Genomic DNA, 12,467 nt, shown 5'->3' on the forward strand with positions numbered 1-12,467 from the left:
TAAACCCAGAATTATTTAAGGTCTACTTTCCATATATTTCGGAGCCTGCTAGAGTTAGGAGAAGGAGGCTGTGGAGTAGGACTTGAAATTAAATACCCGTTCTGTTGATACTGAACTCTGTGATGCCAGCGGCTGGAGGGAGGACTCAGTGGCTAAGATCACTTGATGCTCTTGAAGAGGACCCAGTTTGGCTCTCTGCACCCATGTGGGGTAGCTCATAAGCATTTGTAAGTCTTGATCCCAGAAACCTAACCACCTCTTCTGACCGTCAAAAGCGCCGTCACTGTGATATACGTACACTCACTCAGTTGCACACGTGTATACACTTACAATACAAAGAAATTAATAAAATCTTCAGGGTATGCTTTGAAGGCTCACCCTGTCCTATAAAGATACATGCATATGCACACTATATACATTGCTTGCCTTAGCCTGATAGAGGGAAGTCTTATAATGAATGGTGATCATTTATGATGATGGAGTCTTTGAAGCTAATCTAGAAAAAGATATGTCTGGGTATTTAAGGAAGATGAGGCTTTTGTTTAAATCAGGCTCCTTGGTTGTCAGCATTCAGTGTGTACTGATTTGTTCCTGTCCTGCAATTCATATCCCTGAGGAATTTCTCATGTCAAGGCATTGGGCCTGCAATTCTAGGCTCACTTAACTGCGGATGCTTGCATGGCAGGAAACACACAACCCGTACAGGACAAGCGGGCTGCAGTTGTTTGGAGGACATGATGGTGGCATGGTGCCCAAAGTGTTTTTGCTGCTTGCAAAGTTCACTTTCATTTGCTCAGTAACCACCCGCCTCCCTTCCTCTTTCTGATTGCGGGTTTGCAGGCAGGCAGAGAGGCTGGGCACTTAGAGCCGCCCGTGTCATTCTCTGCTACATGACCTATTTGCTTTCTGGTGCCTTGTATAAAAAGCTTTATTTAGTCTTCAGGGAGGATTATTTCTCCAACTGGAGGAGACCTGTCACCATAGTCTAGAAACCTGATGGATGCTGTTGAATGTTTCTGCTCCAGATACTATAGGAGGCTGGCTCCAAGGTACTTGGAAGAAAAACACCAAGCAGATTCTTGCAGTTCACTTGAACATCACCAAGGGACATACTGCCAGATAGCCATCTGCCTGGTCCTCCAAGAAGCAGGCCCTCTTATCGCATCAGAACTGACCCTTTTCTCTTGGTACAACCAGCTCCTTGTTGGGAACTTAATGCCAAGGCTGGACTCCTGGCTTCTGACCTGGCCTATTTTCTTGTTGATTTCAGGACTGCATGCCTTCAGCTTCCACTTGGTCCAAGGCACTAACCCTTTTCCTGACATTCCTAGCTCCTGGATTCTTTTGCCAAGGAAGCTTACAGTTCTAGAAGATCCCCTTTCTTTTGTTGTAACTCACCCTTGCAGGGTAGCATCTGCCAGTTCTCTGAGAGGCATTTGAATTAGTAAAGATGGTTGTAAATATGTAGAGCCATGCATGGTCCTGTATACTTTTTTTTTCTCGTTGAACTTATTTTTTTTTTATTTTTTTAACATGCATTCAAATAACTTTCTTTTTTTTTTCCAGTTTAAATTTAGATAAGAAACGAGGTTGCTTCACAAGTCAGTTCCAGGTCCCTCTCCCATTCCTTCCCCTCCTCCCGTGCCCTCCTCCCAACCCCCCCCCCCCCCCCCGTTACCCCTCATTCCCCCAGGGAGGTTGAGGCCCTCCATGGGGGTGTCCATAGTCTGTCATTTCATATAGGGCAGGGCCTAGACCCTTCCCCAAGAGTTCAGGGTGAGAGTGCACCTCACATTGTTCTATGGGAGTCCAAAGTCCGTGTGTATACTTGGGATGGGTACTGATCTGCTGCCCAAGGCTCAATAGGTTCCCTAGGCCTCCTCACTGACACTCACATTCAGGGGGTATTGATCAGTCCCATGCTGGAGTCCCAGGCTGATGCCTGGGATTCAAGAGTTCAAAGGGATTAAGACTGGGCTGGTTTAACCCCTAGAAACAGCTGACCGGTCCTGTATACTTTTAATGTCAGCCCTTGGTAGGGAGAGAGGCAGGGGTATCGCTGCAAGCCATCCTGGTCTAGGTAGTGAAGCCTAGGCAAGCCAGGGCTACATAATGAAACCCCGCAGAAGGCATGCAAGTTAGAAAGAAAAGAGAAGAGTGTGTTTATCATCTGAGTCACTAGAGTGCCAAAAGGAAAGCATAGTCAGGGTGTGTCTGCTTGCTGTGTCAGGAAGTAGCGTTGGCTTGGTGTCTTATGATGACTAATTCCTAGCCTGTTGAGTATGCGCTGGAAAGGACTGTAAGCATTCGTTTCTAAGTGTCTGCATTTTTCTTTTTATCTGCTTATCTTTTTTGAGTTGTGCTACACCTGGTCAAGAATTGGGGGGAAAATGATCTAAAATGATGGGGTGAACATGTATAGAGTGCCTGCCTGCTCTTTCCTTGGTCTTAAGGCTGTTAGTGGAAGTGTTGCAGTGGTTTAAACATTTTGCATGTGTTTTTTTTTTTTTTTTTTTTTTGCTGCCATTCTTTTTGCATTTTTGAGACAGTCTCATGTGTTTAGAATGCTGGGATTACAGGCAGGTACATGACAGTGTCTGACTTCCGTGTGGTGCTGTGGATCAAAACCAGGGCTTTGTGCCTGCCAGGCAAGGAGTCTACCAATTGAGCTGAATCTCTGGTCCTAAATCTGGTTTAAATGTATTGATTCTACTCACTGGTAGCCCAGGGTCACAGCACACACTTTGCAGACAGCATACAGAGCAGGCGATAGGCATTTGTCCTGAGTTAGCAGCTCAGGAGCATCACTGAGGTGCATAGGATGTCATTTTACACTTGAGTGATGGTTTTGAGATCTAGACCAGCCCTGCAGAAAGGTAGTGGGTGTGAGGGCTACTAACATCAACATCCTGACACTTAGTGAGATGTGCCAGCCAACAGGCAGATTGCAGGGGCGATGGGGGGAAAAAAGAGTTGCAGCTCTAAGCAACCTGGTCAAGAGGGCACTGCTTTGCTGTTCGAGTGGGTTAAAATTGGAAAGCTAATTAGCATTCGAAAAGGCTCTTCTACGGAAATGACTGTAAGTTAAAGGGAGCAGGTTGGAGTTGGAACACCCATTCAGCCTGAAAAATCCTGTTCTCTCATTATGTACCACCAAAATAAGCACCACCCCTCCCCCCTGTTTTCTAGCCTTGCAGTGACTTGTGTTGAATGCCTTGCTGGCTTCCAGCTGCTTGACTGGCCCACTAGAGTCAGTTTTTGGTGACTGAGAAGTGTTGCCAAGCTTGCCAGACTGACGTTGAACTTCTGATCCTAATGTTGGGATTCCAGGTGTAGGTCACATGCCTAGTTTCTCTAGTACTGAGAACTGAACCCACATCTGCCTGCATGATAGCAAGCACTGCACCAACTCACTTACACCTCCAGCCTGGGCGCTTGATTTTGGCTGCGGTTCACTCTGCTCTTTAAGACAGTTTTCCACCATGGTGGTCAAGTACACCTTGTCCAAGAATTCTTCCCTGACTTCTAAATATGGGCTTCCCTCTTCTCAGATCGACAGATTCCCCCAACACTGCCTTTATGAGAGATGTTGTTGGTCTGGTCTGTGCTGTTGAGAGCTGGCCTGTCTCTGCCATGTAGGGCCAGGGAACACCTCTCTGCTTCTCACTGGTTCATGTCTGAGAAGCCCACTTTAAGCTCTGAGTTTGAGTATGGATGGCTTGACTTCTCAGAGCCACCCTAGCTACAGGCTCATTTTGGTTACTGGTGAATTTTTTTCGACCAATGAACAAGACAGAATTGACTCAGTATGGTGTGGATGCAGTCAGGGTACCGGTGGAACCCAGATATCTGAATGAAGCCATCCGAGGAATTCAGCCCACTTAACTTAGTTGTTTTGTCTTACAGATCAGTAGTATGTGTAACTTCAATATGAACACACCATGACTAGTTCTTGGTTCTTGCTTCCTTTTATGTTTGAGAAAATTCACTGTAATTCATTATTTGCATTTTAATCCTTAACATGTATTTATTCTTCATTCCCCTGCTTTTTTATTTGTTGTAATTTTTTTTGGGTTTGGTGTGGATGTGTACGCATGCACATGCATATGGCCAGACATGAATATGGAGGCCAGATGACAACTCGTGGGGATGAGTTCTCTTTTCCTACCACAAGGACTCTGGGCATTGCATGCAGGTTGTCAGGGGTGGTGGCAAACAACTTTACCCACTAAACATCTTGCCAGTCTTCATTTTTTTTTACCTTCAGTTTAGTATGATTTTAGATTTACAGAAAAATTGTGAAGACGTTCTGAGAGTGTACCTGGTCCATTCCCCCTGCCTTAGTTAAGACCTTAATATTATTGCTATGTTTGTTAGAAGATATATTCTTCATGAAGTTATTAACACAAATCCAAAAAATTCCTCAAGAGTTAGTGTTGATTTTTTAAAAAATTTGTAGCTGAGATATTATTTATAACATGCCACATTTTGATTTGAATTCTTTTTGAGTGTGCTCAGACACAGAGCCTTGGTTCCTTCCATGTTATACTTGCAACACATTCACCAAACAGATAGCTGAATACTTGTGACATGGAGGTCTGTATCTAATATCGTCACCTGTAGCTGGATTTCTTTCCAGCCTGGTCCTGCCACCCTTTAGCCCCCCAAAAAACACACTGAGGCTATATTAATTAGAATCTGTTGGCCGATGGCTCAGGCTTCTTACTGGCTAGTTCTCTCTTAATTATTAACTCATTTCTATTAAACTGTGCTTTGCCACAAGGCTGTGGCTTACCCGTAATCTGTCATGTTACTCCTTCGGCAGCATGGCATCTCCCTGGCAGCTTCTCTCTGCCTCCTCTCCCTAGCGTCTCCTCATCTGGTCACCCACCTATACTTCCTGCCAGGCTACTGGCCAACCTGGCTACTGGCCAGTCAGTGTTTTATTCATCAACCAATAAAAGAAACATATATATAGAAGGACATTCCCCTATCAATCCCCTTTGAACCTGGTGAGGAGAAGGCTGTTTTAAAATCTAACATGGGTCTAATTTCTCTGAAGTACTCTGTAGTACTGACTTATCAACACCTTAGGTCTCATAAGACATATATTTGTATATTTGTTTTAGTTACTTGTAGCCCCCTCAGGCAGAAGTTATCATTCAAAATATTTAACAGGTATGGTACAACCCCTTGCCCAATCAGATTGGAAAAGATGCCAGCTCATAAATGAATAAATGTCTTGCTAACTTTTGAATGCCTATAAATATCTCTAGACATTGTCATATGTTTCAGCTGGAAGCCCTGATGTAAGGTGGTTATAGCAGCCAGGCTTGCTGACAGTGAGTACTGTATAGATATTTGTTATTGTTGATGTCTTCTTTCATTTCTCATTTATTTCTCATCAATTTAAAACATATAACTTAGCGTTAACATCAGGAGTTAAGTCACTATGTGTTAAAAATGAGGTTCCAGGCCAGCAAGATGACTCAGGAGTAGAAATATTTGCTGTGTGAGTCTGATGACCTGAGTTTGGTACCTGGGATTGATGGTGGGAGGAGAGAATTAGAGAATTGACTTCTGCAAGTGGTCCTCTGCCCTCCACCTGTGTGCTCTGATATGTGCATTGATGTGCACAACACACACACACACACACACACACACACACACACGCACGCACGCACGCACACACGCGTGTATGCACACATGCACACACTCACACATAAAGTAAAAGGCTTAAAAGAAACCTGAGGACTTGTTTAAAAAGGTAAACATGTTTCCGATTTTTATGATTAGAGTCCATTTTTGGGTTGGGGATATAGCTGACTTGGCAGAGGGCTTGTCTAGTGTGTATGAGATGTGACCTTGACTTCAGTCCCCAGCACCACACAAGTCAGGTGTGGTAGCTCACTTCTGTAATGGAGGATTAGGAACCCATTGTTATCCTTGGCTACACAGAGAGTTTGAATTGGAGGCTGGCCTGTGTGCTGCATGAGACCCCATCTTTAAGAAAAAGGGGATGTATTTTGTAGAGTTCAAATTTCCTTAGCGATGCACACTGTGGTAGAAGAAGTGTATAGATTCCTTGGTTCACTGCTCTCTTCCCTGTCCCTCTGCTACCTGTGGGAAGGGAAGACTATCTAGAGGACTAGAGGACTCATAGGAGTGGAATTTGGAGGCCAGTTGCTCCCAACCCCCTTTCACCCACCACTTCCTGCTTTGAATGATCCCCGCAGCGGGCTTGGAGCCTGTACTTTGGTTCCTGCCAAATCCCCTTATTTCCCCATGATGATATGTTATTAGCATCTTGATCCCTGCTATTTGTTAAGTTAATCTGCTCTTCGCAATCTAGTAAGATCACTTCTGTGAATTCATTCTGTAGTATATGTTCTGGGCCGGTGCAGCTCTGCTGGAGACAGTGAAGCCCAACAATTTAGTATCTCCAAACAGGGTTTTATATCTAGCCTTCCTGTCCTCAGAGGTCTAGAACAGACGCTTCAATTGTTCCAATGGTCCTTCTGTTGTGTGTTCTAAGGTGGACATTTTCCTATTAATAGAATTGAGTTTTTCACTGTCCTCAATCCACTGAAACAGAACAATCCGTGGGACCGGAGGATCAGATGAGAGTCCCACGCTAGCACCCTCGATCTCAGTGCTTCTGTGGAAACTCGGGCAGCCTTACTTTAAATAGACTAGATTGTGTTTCTTAGCAAATACTTACCTTGCCAATATTGGTTGATTATAAAGTTTTTGTTGTTTTCTTTTTCTTAAACCCAGGCTGTCTTCAGATTGGTTAACAGTTGGAGATAACCTGAACTTCGGATCCTTCTGCCTCTAACTCCCAAGGGTTGGGAATACAGGCCTCCGTCACCACACTCTTTATTGGGGAGTATGGATCCCACAATACCACAGGCACTGCCTAAAGAGAACTACATAAACATTTTTCTGTTCTTGTTTTTGTTATTGTCATTGTCATTGGTTCCTTCCTGGATTCTAGTTACTTATTTCTCATAACTTTCTAGGAACCTAACTTTTGGGATAAGAAGTTTAATTTTAGGATTATTGACATGGATTAAGTGCTGTTTAGGGGACTCAGTCAAGTTTAGTATGTTAAGAACATTGTTTTCAGCCAGTATCTAGTTGTTTGTATTGCACGCTGTTTATTTGTATTTTTTAAAGGATTTAAAAATTTTATGTGTATGGATATTTTGCTTGCACGTGCATCTGTCATGCCAGCAGAGGCCAGGATCTCCTGGGACTAGGGTTACAGACAGTTGTGAGTTGCCATGTGGGTGCTGAAGTGTAATTATTCCATCTCTCCGCGTTACCCTTGGACACAGTGGTTTTTCCATGTGCCCCTGGGCTCCAAATCAATGGTAACTTGCTTGGTAGTGAATGATCTTCCGTTGGCCAGCTTTCTATTCCTGTTTTATGTCAGGTTGACACAGGCTTGAGTCATCTGAGAGATAGGAACCTCAGTGGAGAAAACTGCCTCCCTAAGACTGGGATGCAGGCAAGCCTGTAGGACATTTTCTTAGTGATTAATGAGGGAGGGTTTAGTCGATTGTGGGAGCCTGGGCTGGGCAGGTGGTCCTGGGTTCTGTAAGAAAGCAGGCTGAGAAAGTCATGGAGAGAAAGCCAGGAAGCAGCACCCCTCCATGGTCTCTGCACCAGCTCCTGCCTCCAGGATCCTGCCCTGACTCTCTTCAGTGATGGCCCGTGATGTGCGAGTGTGAGCCAGATAAGCCCTTTCCTCCCACAATTCTTCTGGACGAGGTGTTGCATTACAGCAATACACACCCTAAGTAAGATAATTCATGTCACATTTTAGTATTTGCTGTATTTCCTGGTACTGCCTCCAAGAGAGATGACAACGACTGGACTCCGCCTTAGCATCTGCTTTGGCAAGGAAAACCAAAGTAGCCTGTTAGGCAGCTCACCCCAGGACCTCAGCCTATGGAAGCAGGAGAAGGTACTTTCCAGAACCCCGTCGCCCCGCCCACAGGGTTAAGCCTTGGCAGGGTGAAATTTAGTGTCCTCAGTTGATGTGACACCCTGCTTCCTCCCTTACACCGTAGACTGACTTGGGGACCTTGCATGATATCAGAGAGATTACAGTTTTCACTTGTGGCCTGGCCCGCATTAGAGCGTGACTGATATTAGGAAGTGGGGAGGGAACCCTCTATCCGCTTTTTCTAATTTTGTCCTTCATTTCCAGCTCATTATTCATGCCTTGGGGAAAAAAATTAGCTTAGTAGGCAGGACAATATTAGTTTTAATTGCGGGCTCAGTCCAGAGGGCTGTGTTTGAGTGAAAACCATACAGGAGGAAGAGCAGATGGTTCTGTTTCTGGCTGCTGACAGGGGCTTTGCAGGGCCGTAAGGAAAGATGGGCATGCTAATTACAGGCACAGGGCAGTTCCTGGGATCACATTCATTATGTTGCCACTCCCTCACTAATATGTATGTATGTATGTATGTATGTATGTATGTATGTATGTTTTTCAAGACAGGGTTTCTCTGTGTAGCCCTGACTGTCCTGGAACTCTCTCTGTAGAGCAGACTGACCTCGAACTCAGAGCCCTGCCTGCTTTTGCCTCTTGAATGCTGGGATTAAAGGCTGCCCGGCTCTCACTAATACTTAAATAAATTAAAAACACAGGCCGACTTCTTACCACTGTCATCACCACCGCCAAGGCCAGCAAATCACTGTGTAAACAAACTCAAAGGAGTTGTAAATATTTCCTTTGTTAAAACAACAAGAAACCCGGCTCTTGGGGGCTCGTTTCTACAAAGTCATCTTGGGTGAGAGTGGAACCAGCTGCTGTGCTTTGCAGCTCAAGTGCCCCACCCAGGCCTTGCTCTCCAGGTGGGGGTGTAGCTTGGGGAGGCCCTGCAGCCCTTAGGAGGCGGGGCATAGCTGGTGCAGGTAGGGCCGGCCACTCTAGCTGTGACTTTGTACTCCACTTCTGGTTGGCTCGACCCCGCCACAGTGAAGTCCTTCAGTTCTGCCACGGTGGACACATTTTTCCTCCTTTAAGTTGCTCCTGACAGGTGAACTGGCCACAGTTATGCCAAAGTGGCTCATACAATCGCCTTTATTGCTATTTTTTAATGACTGAAGTGGCGATGTTGAAGAAGACCTGGGGTGGGCATCTTATGCTAGCCCTTCCTGTACAGACAGAATGAGGTCTGTGAAGCGAGGGCAGGTACTGGGCTTGCACTGCCTCACAACCTTCTTTTCTACTCAGCCCCTGCTGCTGTCCCTCAGTTCACCCCGCCCAACCTGCATGCTTCCCAGAACATTCACCCTAAAGTCCTATAGCTGTCCTGTTTCCTCTCCAGCAAAGTGTAGAGTGTGACTTCAGAAAAGCCATGGTCACAGCACGGCACTCAGTGACCTTTGCTGGAAGTGAACTCACAACGGGAGAAGGTGTGGGTGTGCAGAGGTTCACGGTTTCCCAGGGAAAGCGCTCACTGCATTGTTTGTGATTAATAACTGGGTGGGGTAGGAAGCCAAGTGATCTCATTGTTGAGCGCAGACTTCAAGGTCACTGCCCTTGCAAACTAAACTTTGGCAAGATGTGGCAGACTGATCTGCATCAACACCTCAATAGCTTCAGAACCAAAGCAGAAAACACAGTGATGGGCCATTCTCTGTGTATTGTGAGAGTTAATGGCAGCTCGATGCAGTGATGTGTTAGGGTCTTACCATGGGTGTTGTGAGTTAGAGCTTGGGAACAAGAGTGTATTGAGGACATACTGTGTGCTGAGGAATGTGGTAATTAATAGTTGCAAGTATCTCTGCTATGTTAATAGCTTATTTATAAGTTTGGTATCAGTTTGGTTTGATATTTGGTTTGATATTACTTAAATGCTGAGGGCAGAAACAAGGGCCTTGCGTGTTTGAGGGAGGCATTTAACCACTGAGCCAATCCCTTGAACTGTGGTTTTGAATCATATTTCTCAACACTTAGCACTTTGAATTACATTGTTTTTAAAATAACTTATTAAGCATAATAATTGATGGACACATAGTAGCCCTTATGTATAGAAATAGGGAGATCAGGCACATGGAACTCAGCATCTATCTGATAGAACTATGTGAGTAAATGCTTTTGTTAGCAAATTTTACTTATGCATAATGAGGCTCATTATGACATGTTCCTACATGTCTACAGTGTATCTTGATCATCTTCCCCTCCCGGTACCTTCTCTTGTCCCCTCCTCATCCCTGTTAATCCCTTTCTCTTCCCAGATAGCCCTCCATCTACAGTTCTGTTTGTTCTCTGTGTCTCTTTGTTGATGTCTCTACTAATAGCCCTTGTGGAAGAATGGAGCTCTCCAGCTCTTACTGACATTCATCTATCTATTCATGTCTGTTTGAGTAGTGGGTTTCCTATCATAAGATCTAGCTAGCAGTTAGAAGTGATAAGGGTAGATTTACTTTGAAGTTGATGCAGGGAGAGTCTATTATCTCGGAACATGTATGGCCTGAGGTGGTTGATGATTGGCTTGGTGGGGTGACTTCCCCTTCTTTGTACTGTTATTGCTTGTTTGCTTTCCAACAGGATCTCTATTCACCTACCAGACAGCTTCTAGGACCTAACTCATCTGGTGGGAACTTAGTTATAGGGTACAAAAGCTACAGATGGGTAGCGGTGCACTCTTTGTTCAACTCTCTGTAAACAAGCACGCAGTTGTGGCTTAGCTGAGTGCAGAGCATTTGCCTTGCATGTGCGGGATCCTGGCTTTGATCCTTAGGACCGACTGCAAAAACCAAAACCAGTTGTCATGGTTCATACCATTGTTGAGTTATGAATTTCATCAGTCCCAGGCCAGCATCATCTGCATACTGAGACCATTGTCCCAGACAAACAAAATAAATAAATAGGAGAAAAGACCCTGAAACATGGTCATTTTACTGGATCAGAATTTGCCTTCTTAAAGAGGACACTGCCTCTTGAATGGTATCCTGAATGGCTAGGGTTTTTCTCTCTTTCTTAAAGATACACTACACCAAGATACACCGAGCTGTGTCTTTGGTAATTCAGTAAATGTTTACTGTGTATTTGTATTGTGTAAAGAACTATGGGAAAGAAGTGAAGGCATAAGATTGTTTCTTCCTCCAAGGAATAAGAATTTCATTAGAAGAATGGATCCTCCCATCATGGGTGTGTGCAGCTTGTTGTAAATAAGGAGTTAAGTATTATATGAATTCAAAAGGAGAGGATAGAGTGTGTACGTTGCTAAGGGAGAATGTTTCTCTAAAGACTCCATGAAAGCTAAGGGCATCTGGGCACAAGTGTCAGACACTTGAAGTTACTTCTCCTTGAGAGGCTGAGGCAGGCAGATTCTAAATTCAGATAGCCTGAGGCTACAGACTGACTTCAACACCAGCTTGTACAATTAGGCCCTGCCCTGTACTAGGCCTTTTATTTTGGGCTATCAATCGGCTCCTAAATCATGACACAGAGACTTACTATTAGTTACGAATGCTCGGCCTAGCTTAGGCTCATTTCTGGTTAGCTTTTTAATTTAAATTAACCTGTTTCTCTTTATCTACCTTTTGCCTTGGGACTTTTTACTTTTCTCTCCTTCTATAGATATTACTTTCACTGCTTCTGTCTGTCTGTTTGTCCGTCCGTCCGTCCGTCCGTCTGCCCACCCACCCACCTGCCTGGCTTCTTGCCCCATGTGTCTCCCTCGTTCTATCATCCTCCTTCTTCTCTTGTTCCTTTTCTCTTCTTTCCTGTTTATGCTCTCTGTCTGGCAGTCCTGCCTATCCCTTCTCCTGCTATTGGCCATTCAGTCCTTTATTCGACCAATCAGGTGCCTTAGGCAGGCAAGATGAAACAATTGCAACACATCTTTACATAATTAAACAAATGCAGCATAAACAAAAGTAGCACACCTTTAGACAAAGTAATGTTTTGTAGCATAAACAAAGGTAACACATCTTGCTGAGTTCAAATAATATTCCACAACACCATCTCAAACTAAAATAGAATGTTGTAGTGTATGCCTGGCATATGCAAAGCCGTAGGTTGAATCGTAAGTGGCACTTCTATGTTCTCCCCAAAGAAAGAAGTGGAGACTGATGGGAGCATGGGCCAGAGGGAAACAGCTCCAGGTTGAGGACTTGAATTATTAGGACAAGCAGAAGGACCACTGGTTTTGGAGGCAGTGAGCATCATTCAGAGGTCCTGGGTGCAGGATTTCAAGATCAGAGTGTGTGTGGGGGGGTAGTGGTGGTGGTGGTGGTGGTGGTGGCGGCGGCGGCGGTGGCACGGGCCTCATGGAAACCCTATAAGGGAAAGCTAGAGAGGGCTTTTCTCTTGAGGCTGGTAGTCTGGGCATGATTAGTTTGGCTCTCTTGAGTGATTAAAGTGAGCGATGGCAAAACTCACTGCATGGATTTTTAATATTTAAGACTCCGCTGCCAAAAGCTGAGCTCATTGCTCTTCA

General features: G+C 44.7%; 1 protein-coding gene across 6 annotated transcripts in view; it reads left to right on the forward strand.

The window, feature by feature from the left end:
- Utrn (utrophin) overlaps window positions 1–12,467 on the forward strand; it is a 485,772-nt gene that overhangs the window by 78,496 nt on the left and 394,809 nt on the right. The window lies entirely within an intron of this gene.

The sequence above is a fragment of the Mesocricetus auratus genome, unplaced genomic scaffold (genome assembly GCF_017639785.1).
Source record: "Mesocricetus auratus isolate SY011 unplaced genomic scaffold, BCM_Maur_2.0 Super-Scaffold_100018, whole genome shotgun sequence".
Taxonomy (NCBI): Eukaryota; Metazoa; Chordata; class Mammalia; order Rodentia; family Cricetidae; genus Mesocricetus; species Mesocricetus auratus.